Below are 10230 nucleotides of genomic sequence, written 5' to 3' on the forward strand. Positions count from 1 at the left end.
CCTCAGCACCACATAAGCAAAAAGAAAAAAGCCGGAAGTGGCGCTGTGGCTCAAGTGGTAGAGCTCTAGCCTTGAGCTGAAGAGCTGAGGGATAGTGCCCAGGCCCAGAGTTCAGGCCCCACGACCGGACCCCAAAAAAAAAAATATGGGCTTAGGGCTGGGAAGGTGGCTCAGTGGTAGAGCGCTTGCTTTGCATGCCTGAGGCCCTGGGTTCGATTCCTCAGCACCACATAAGCAAAAAGAAAAATGCCGGAAGAGGTGCTGTGTCTCAAGAGGCAGAGCGCTAGCCTTGAGCTGAAGAGCTGAGGGACAGCACCCAGGCCCAGAGTTCAGGCCCCACGACCGGACTCCCCCCCCCCCCAAAAAAAAGAATATGGGCTTAAGGTAATAAACCTAGTATGAGACAATAAAGTTATACACACACACACACACACACACACACACACACACGCACACACACACACACACACACACATATCCCTACATAATTATTTACATTTTCAGTGTCTCCCCTAGGAAGTACAAATAAGTCAAGTGATTATTCTTGTGGAATTAAAATTGTGAAGAGTGAAAACATGATTACATGGCTTCATAAACCTTACAAATGGCATGATCTAAGTTTTTTGGCCCAAGGAACAAGCAAGAAGTAGGTTATATATTGCAATCTAGAGAAGATGGTAAGGATACTGTGGCCATTTTTAAAAAAGAAAACTTGAATGGAGACACAGACACATTTTATTAAGAAAAGGAGAGAGATGGATGCTGGTGGCTCATGCCTGTAATCCTAGCTACTCAGGAGGCTGAGATCTGAGGAACAAAATTAAAAGCCAGCTCACGCAGGAAGGTCCTGTAGACTCTTATCTCCAATTAATCACAAAAAAAGGAAAAGAAAAGAAAAGCCAGAAATGGAGCTGTGGCCCAAGTGGTAGAGCACTAGCTTTGAGCTGAAAAACCTCATAGACAGCACCTAGCCCTTGAGATCACATTCAGGACTAGCAAAGGAAAAATTAAAAAGGAAGAAAGAAAAGGAGCCCAAAGCACTAGAGATTGTGGCTAAAGTGTCAGAGCACCAGCCTAGCAAGCACAAGGCCCTGAATTCAATTGCCAGGACTGCCAAAAAAGAAATAAGAAGAATAAAGAGATGGAGACTGTAGTACTTGTAACCAGGTTGAGATGCTATATATGACATTTGTTGCAAGTTTATTTTGTTGAAGTGAATTTTCAGTTTCAAGTTCATAATTACTATTTAGGGAATGGAGAAGACCACTGAATTGTACAGAATGAGCACACAGCTGTCATATTATCCCCCTCCCAAGGTTATTAACAGTTTGTCCTAGAGTGATTGTTTTAATCTGCTGCATGGATTCTGAGCAGAACAATCATAAACGCATACACATTTTGTCAGGAAAATCTGCATCTTGAATATATATATAAATGTATAAATATATAACATAATTGTGCAATGTATATTATTAATTAGTTATATTAAGTCAATAATATTGCTAGGTTGATAACTTATTATATATTAAAAATACTTAATATGTAATTATATATAAATATATATAATCTCTATATATAATCTATCTCTATATATAATCTCTAGGGTTTCCAAACTCACCTAGAACCTTCTCAAGGTTCTAAAAATGGAAAGGTTTCCCTATCACAACTACTATAAATCCTGTTGTTCTTCCTCTGTCAATATTAAAAATCTAAACATAGACTTTAATGGTCATTTAAGTGACGTTGTTCTTTCATAAGATCCCAAGGTATCCGAGTCTCTACTGTTTGAGTATCTTGCTTCCCTCCCTCCTTCCCCTTGGGTCCCCTTGACCCAGGCATTTTCACTGATGCTGCTGCCTCAGGGCTGCTGAGAGCCTCAGTTGGTTCTCTCCTCTCCAGGCCATGTTCCCACCTTCCAGTCACTACCTCTCTTCCCTGCTCTCACAAGCTTCAAATGTTCAAAGGTAGGGATTTGTTCTCTCAGGGCCTTAGTGCTGTTTTCTGAAGGAAAAGTAGACATTTCTCTAACAGCCTCATAAATGTCACTTGAAGGAGGAGGTAACAATGCCCAATAGGAACTGTACTCATTACCTTACTCATGTAACTGTAACCCCTCTGTACAGTAGTTTTACAATAAATAATGTATTTAAAATAAATAAAAAATGTCACTTGAAATTTAAAATCTTTACATATTTTGGAGTGTGGATAACCACAGATTTCACAGATTTAAATTCTCAATGATATTGTTCCTCAAAAGGTAGGATACTCTAAAGGACTATTGATTACACTGAAGTTGGTATTGTCTGATTTGAAGATTATTGTTACTTTACCAGAGAGCTACTAGAAATAATACTTTTCCCAAAGAAAGGGTTCAATAGGCCCCATGCCCAGAGCCTGTGGCTCACACCTGTTATCCTAATTACTCAGGAGACAAAGATCAGAGGATAGTAGTTCAAAGCCAACCCAAGCAGGAAAGTCCATGAGCCTCTTTTCTCCAATTAACCACCAGAAAACTGGAAGTGGCATTGTCGCTTAAAGTGGCAGAGTTCTAGCCTTGAGCCAATGAGCTCAGGGATAGCGTTCAAGCCTTGAGTTCAAGCCCATAACTGACAAAAACAAAACCATAGGCCCCAGTGGAGGTAACATATTATTTGGGAGAGAATTTAGGGTATCTCATCATAATATATGAGTGGCTACTTTTTTTCCTGCTTGCTTGCTTTGTCAGTTGTGGAGCTTGAACTCTGGGCCTGGGCACTGTCCTCAGCTCAAGGCTAGTGCTCACCACTTTGAGCCACAGTGCCACTTCCAGTTTTTGGTGGCTAATTGGAAATAAGAGTCTCAGGGACCTTCCTGCCCGGGCTGACTTTGAACCACTATCCTCAGATCTCAGCCTCCTGAGCAGTTATGATTACAGGCATGAGTCACCAGTGCCCAGCTCATTTGTTTAATTCTGCTGACAAAGAAATTAATACCTTTAGTGTTACCATTATGATATGGTCCCAATGAATAAAAAAATATAATGTACCTTAAAATACTAACAAAGATGCTAAAAAATGGTATGAGGGGGAAGCATTAAGTTCATTTAAGTCAACATAACATTGATCTTGCTGGTATACTTTCATGTTGTTAAAGGCTCTATGGGAAGGCTTGGATGGCAAGGAATCAAGAGAGGCCTCTAGCCAGCAGCATATGAGGAATGGAGTTGTCCTGACAACCCCACAAGCAAACATGGGAAAAAGATTCACTCTGATCATCTTCAAATGAGACTGCATCTCCAGCTAACACTTGAGGATTGCCAAAGTAGAAGACTCAGCTAAGCTGTGTCTGGATTCCTGACAATGTATACTGTAAGCTGCTGAGGTTTGTAGTACTTTGTTAATTTGTTATGCAGCATGATATTTCACCTTCCAAGATGTAACCACTATCTTAAGTATGTGGTTTATCATTCCCATGAATGTCTTTATGCAAAGACATATATATGTATGCAGGTATGTGATGCGCATAATATATTTGTATACCTAATTCACGCACGGTATTGAATGTTTTAAAATCTATATAAGTGCTCTTAGAATATTTGTATTCTTCTGAAATTAGCCTTACCCTTATTCTTTTTCTGTCTTAGCCACTATGAATTCTAGCCTCCTCAGCTCAGTATTTAGTGTCCTATTCACTTTCTCCACAATACTCCCAAGCCAGTGAATTGAGCCAGGTCCTACCTTTGTTGAAGCTCAGCTCCTTCTGACTCTAAACTGAAATACAGATGGAGGCTCTTCAGCATTAGCTCCCTGGGCTATCACTTTGGTTTCCTTTGGTGCTGGTGCATTCTAAATCAGTGTATATTTAATGTGTATAGTAATGATCTGTGGGCCTTGTTAAAATGTCATTGTGACTTACTAGGTCCACAGAAGGCCTGAGATTCTGTATTTGGATAACACTCAGGTGTTAGTGATGCTGTTGATATGTGAGCCATATATTTTAATACAGGGTTTCAGAGGCACCTTTATCTATATCTTGATTTACAAAACAAAACTGTTTTAACTTAGACAATTGATGTTAAACAAAACTGAAAAGCTTAGAAGAAAGAGGCTTTTACAATGATAAAATGTGATACCTTGCAAAAGATGTAAGGTAGGCCAAAAACAAAACCTGATTCGAGTCAAAGGAAGGAAATACTAATTAGAGTGGAAATTAATGGAAGAGAAATAGAAAAGGAGAAATCAACAAAACCAAAAAGTAGCTCTTTGAAAAGATCCACAAAGTTGTCAAATCTTTAGCTAGATAGATCAAAACAAAAACAAAAATACAAGACCCAAATGATCAGAATGAGAAATGAAAGTAGAAACATTACTTTTGGTGGCAGTACTAAGGATTGAACTCAGGGTTTCCAGTTGCCACGCAAGTACTTTAACACTGACTGAGCCATGCACCTAGTCTTTTTTTCACTTGTTATTTTGAGATGAGGACTCATTATTTTGCCTGTGCACATGCCTGGACCACAGTCCTCCTATTTTACACTTTCTGCAATAGCAGGATGACAGATATGCACTACTATGTCCAGCATCTTCCACTGAAAGAGTCATACAGACTTTTTTTTCTTTTTTTGCCAGGGCTGCCATGGAACTATGATCTTCCAGACCTAAGCCTCCCAAATAGCTGGGATGACATCATGCACCACTGTACCAAGGCTTTCAAGAACTGTTTATGCTTGAGCTCATCTTGAAGCAAGATCCTTCTGATTCCTGCCTCCTGAGTAGTTAGGATTATAGGTATGAGGCATTGTGCCTGGCTAGAATATTACCTCTGACAAGTATAAAGGGGAAAAGGGAATATTTACATAGATTAAAATGGAAAAATTACTAAAAAGATGAAAACTATTGAAATTGACTCAAGGAGAAATATGAACATGGATAGAGGTATAACAAATGGAAAGACTGAATTACTGCAGGTTCATCATCCCTAACCCAAAAACCTAAAATGCTCCAAAATCTCCAATTTTTAAAAATACCATCTGGATGCCACAAGTGGAAAATTACATACTATCAAACTTCATTTCATATGCAAAACATTTAAAATATTTTGTACAGCCGGGTGCTGGTGGCTCACGCCTGTAATCCTAGCTACTCAGGAGGCTGAGATCTAAGGATCGCAGTTCAAAGCCAGCCCGGGCAGGAAAGACCGTGAGACTCCTATCTCCAATAAACCACCAGAAAACAGGAAGTAGCACTGTAGCTCAAGTGGTAGAGCACTCGCCTTGAGCTGAAGAGCTGAGAGACAGCGCCCAGGCCCAGAGTTCAAGCCCCACGACCGACAAAAAAAAAAAAAATATTTTGTACAATTTACTTTGGGTCATGTATATAAAGTATATGTAAAACATAGATATAATTTATGCTTAGAGTTGAATCCCATCCCCAGATATCTCACTATGTATATACAAATATTACAAAGTCCAGCCGGGCGCTGGTGGCTCACGCCTGTAATCCTAGCTACTCAGGAGGCTGAGATCTGAGGATCGCGGCTCAAAGCCAGCCCGGGCAGGAGAGACCGTGAGACTCCTATCTCCAATAAACCACCAGAAAACTGGAAGTGGCCCTGTAGCGCAAGTGGTAGAGTACTTGCCTTGAGCTGAAGAGCTGAGGGACAGCGCCCAGGCCCAGAGTTCAAGCCCCACGACCGACAAAAAAAAAACAAATATTACAAAGTCCATAAAGGTTGATATCCAAGACAGTTCAAATAATGAACACTTAATACTTTTAAAAGCATGCCCACAAATAAAACCTCAGACCCAATCATGTTCTACTGAGTCCTAATAAAATATTTAAAGAATTAACACATTCTTTACAAACTTTCTCTAAAATGATAGAGGATAGACCATCTCCCAAGTTATTCTCTCAGGCCAGTTATTAACCTGGTACCAAAACCAGACAAAACATCAGAAGGAAACTACAAATTAATGTGACTTACAAATATGGATGAAAAATGAAAAACAATATCTAAAATATCCCCTGAAAAGTGGGGTAGGTCTCTGGGATATAGGTTTGAAAATCAATGCAATATACCACAGCAATCAAATTTTAAAAGTCACATGATCATCTCAACAGTTGCATAAAAAGCACTTCACAAAATCTAACATCCTTTCATGATTAAAAAAAAAAACTCAGCCGGGCATCAGTGGCTCACACCTGTAATCCTAGTTACTCAGAAGGCTGAGATATGAGGATTAAGGTTCAAAGCCAGCCCAGGCATGAAGGTCCCTGAGACTTTTATCTTCAATTAACCACCAGAAAACCAGAAGTGGCACTGTGGCTCAAGTGGTAGAGCACTGGACTTGAGCTGAAGAGCTCAGGGATAGGACCCAGGCCTAGAGTTCAAGCCCCACAACTGTCCAAAAAAAAAAAAAACTCAACAAAGAAGAAATTGAAGAATATTTTGTTAAAGGATATATATAAGAAATCCACAGTTAACATACTTAATAGTAAACAAATGAATACTCTTCAAATTAGGAACAAAGCAAGGATGCCAGCATGTCAACATTGTACCAGAGTTCTCGCTATTAATGCCATCTAGATTGGAAAGCAAAAATGTACGAGTTTGCCAACATTGTAGAATATAAGGGCAGTTAGTAACTGGTGAATGGGATTAAGAAATAATTACATTAAAAAGGCAGAATACATTTAAGAAAAGGAATGTAAAATTTACACATATGTGCTGAAAGAAATTTTAAAAGTTTAAATAAATGGAAAAATTTCATGCTCATGGATGGAAAGCAGATTATTAGGCTGATTATTTCTCCGAAAGTTTCTAAAAGTTCAAATGCAATGCCTGTAAGAGTTCCATCTAGATATCTTTTCAAATTATTAAACTGATTCTAAAACTCACATGGAATTGCAAGTGTCTCAGAATAGCTAAGACAGTCTTGAAAAAGAACAAACTGAATGTGGAATCATAAGCCTATAATACCATCACTTGGAAAGCTGAGGCAGGAGAGTCATGAGTTTGAGGTCAGCCTGGGCTCTGTACCAAGACCTTGAAAAAGAAAGGCAGAAAGACAGACAGAAAGAAAGAAAAGAGAGAGCAAGACAGAAAGACAGAAAGAAAGAAAAGAAGGAAAAATGGAAAGAAGGAAGGAAGAAAGGAATGAGAAAAAAGAAAGAAAAGGAAGGAAGGATGAAAAAGAAAGGAAGGAAGGGGGAGGGAAGCAGGGAGGAAAGAGATGCTTTCTGATTTTGGATTTTATTATGAATCAATTGTAATCAAACAGTGAGGCACTTCTATAAGTTTAGACATGTGAATCACTGGACTAGAACTGAGTGCAGAAATTAAACACTATGTCTGGTCAACTCATTTGTGACAAGGATGCCAAAACCATTCACTGAGAAAAAAAACTAATAGTTTGGGGACAAATGTATAGGCATATGTAAAACAAAAGGTGTTTCATACCATATACAAAAATAAACTCAAGTAGGTCAAAAACCTAAATACAAGGACTAAGTCTATAAAATTCTTACAAAAAGCACTGGGTAAAATTTCATAACCTTAGATTTGACAGAATTGTTATTTATGACATGAAAAGGATGAATAACTAAGGAAAAATGGATAAACTGGACTCCTCAAAATTTAAAATTTTTGTGTTTTGAGACACAGACCCTGGTGCCATGGTCTCACACTTGTAGTCCTAGCTACTCAGAAGGCTGAGATGTGAGGATTGTGATTTAGCCAAGACAGGGAAGTTAGGGATATTCTTTTTTTTTTTATTGCGAAAATACCATACAGAGGGGTTACAATTACATGAGGAAGGTAATGAGTGCATTTCTTATCAAGCATTGTTGCCTCCTCCTTTGTTTCCTCTTACCATCCCTTCCCATCTCCCCCAGTCCTGTGCACCACCACCACCACCCCCCACACGCCAAAGTTGTAAAGTTTGTTTTTCTCAAAAGACTCCACATAGAGCTCCCCTATGACCCAGCAATCCCACTTTTGGGCATTTACCCTAATGATCACAAACAAGACCATACTAAAGCTACCAGCACGACTATGTTTATTGCAGCATTATTTACCATAGCTAAGATATGGAACCAACCCAGACACCCCTCAGTAGATGAATGGATCAAGAAAATGTGGTATATATACACAATGGAATTCTATGCCTCCATCAGAAAGAATGAATCACCCCATTTGTTAGGAAGTGGAAAGAATTGGGAGATTCTTATGTACAATTAACCCCCAGAAAACCGGAAGTGACCCCTTCACTCAAAGAGGTAGAGCAATAGTTTTGAGCACTAAAGCTCAGGAACAACGCCTAGCCTACACACACACACACACACACACACACACACACACACACAGAGGGAGGGAAGAAGGGAGGGAGGGAGGGAGGGAGGGAGGGAGGGAGAGAGGGAGGAAAAGAAGCCCACAAGCAAGAAAAGGAAATGACAACCCATAGAATAATTGAAAGCATTTGCATATCATTAATGTAAAGGAAAGTTAACTACATAAAGAATGCTTAGAACCCAATAATAAAAAGATAAGGCCAGGCACTGTTGGCTCATTCCTCTAATCTGGCTATTCAGGAGGCTAAGATCTGAGAATCACTGTTCAAAGCCAGCATGGGCAGGAAAGTTCCTGAGACTCTTTTTTTTTGGTCCAGTCATGGGGCCTGAACTCTGGGCCTGGGTGCTGTCCCTCAGCTCTTCAGCTCAAGGCTAGCGCTCTACCACTTGAGCCACAGTACCACTTCCAGCTTTTTTCTTTTTGCTTATGTGGTGCTGAGGAATTGAACCCATGGCCTCAGGTATGCAAGGCAAGCGCTCTACCACTGAGCCACCTTCTCGGCCCATCCTGAGACTCTTATCTGCAATTAACCACCAAAGAAATGGAGGTGTGGTTCAAATGGCAGAGTACCAGGCCTGAGCAAAAACGCTAAGGGAGAGTGTCCGGTTCCCAGTACTCGCAGATGCACACAAAAATAAGATAAATAAGCCAGGCACCAGTGGCTCACGACTATAAAACTAACTACTCTGGAAGCTGAGATTTGAAGATTGTGGTTCAAACCCAGCCTGGGCAGAAAAGTCCCTGTGAAACTCTTATCTCCAATTAACCACCGGAAAACCAGAAGTGGAACTATGGATCAAAGTGGTAGAGTGCTAGCCTTGAGTGAAAAAGCTTGGGAACAGCACCTGGCCCTGAGTCCAAGCTCCATGACTGACAAAACAAAAATAGCCTAATTAAAAATGACTATTAAAAAAGATCCGAGAAGACATTTCCCCCCCCCAAGGGAGATATACAAATGAACAATAAGCACAAGAAAAGTTTCTCAGCATTAGCCACAAAATGAAAATCCAAACCACAATGAGAGATGCACCTTCATACCCACTACAAATATAATTACAAAGTCAGATAACAAGTACGGGCAAGGATCTGAAGAAATTCGGACCCTCATATACTGCTAGTGGGAATGTTAAGTGATACAGCCCTTTTGACAGAAGTTTCCCTTCTTAGGTGGTGAAAATGTGTGATACTTGGATGTGTATGTAAATATATAACAAAATGGGTGAATGTTATGGTATATGAATTATATCTCAATAAAGCTGTTGGAATATGCTGGGGTATTCAAAGTGTTTGCCTTGTTTATTTCCTGTTGCTCTGGGGTCACTGTCCTTTACTGACTACTGTTTAATGTCTTCAAAACTTTTGTTATTGTTTTGAGATAGTGTCATTGATGTAGCCTAGGTCAGCCTGAAACTCATGATCTCTTCCCTCATTAGTGCCTTAAAAGCTCTTGATTCATGTTGATGTTTTGTTTTATTTAGTTTGGTGTTCTCATATAGAAAGGTAACCTAAGCCCAGCTACTCCATCTTAGCCACAAGTGGAAGTCTCCCTATTTGTTTTTAAGTTGAGGCCAAAAAAGTTAGCTGGCTTATCAGAGTTCACACTACTTGATGGCAGAATGAGTACTGTAATGAAAATTTTCTAATTTGTAAATTTTTTTCTTGTTGTTCATCATGGGGCTAGAACTCAGAGTCTGGGTACTGTCAGAGTTCTGTTGCTCTATCACTTTGAGCCACAGCGCCACCTCCACTTTTCTGGTGGTTCATTGGAGATGAGTCTCACTGTCTTTCTTGCCAGGACTAGCTTTGAACCACAGTCCTGAGATCTCAGCCTCCTGAGTATCTAGGAGTGGAGGCATGAGCCACTAGTGCCTGGCCTAATTCATCATCTTAAATGGAAACAAA

The sequence above is a fragment of the Dipodomys ordii genome, unplaced genomic scaffold, assembly GCF_000151885.1.
Source record: "Dipodomys ordii isolate 6190 unplaced genomic scaffold, Dord_2.0 Scaffold47, whole genome shotgun sequence".
Classification (NCBI taxonomy): Eukaryota; Metazoa; Chordata; class Mammalia; order Rodentia; family Heteromyidae; genus Dipodomys; species Dipodomys ordii.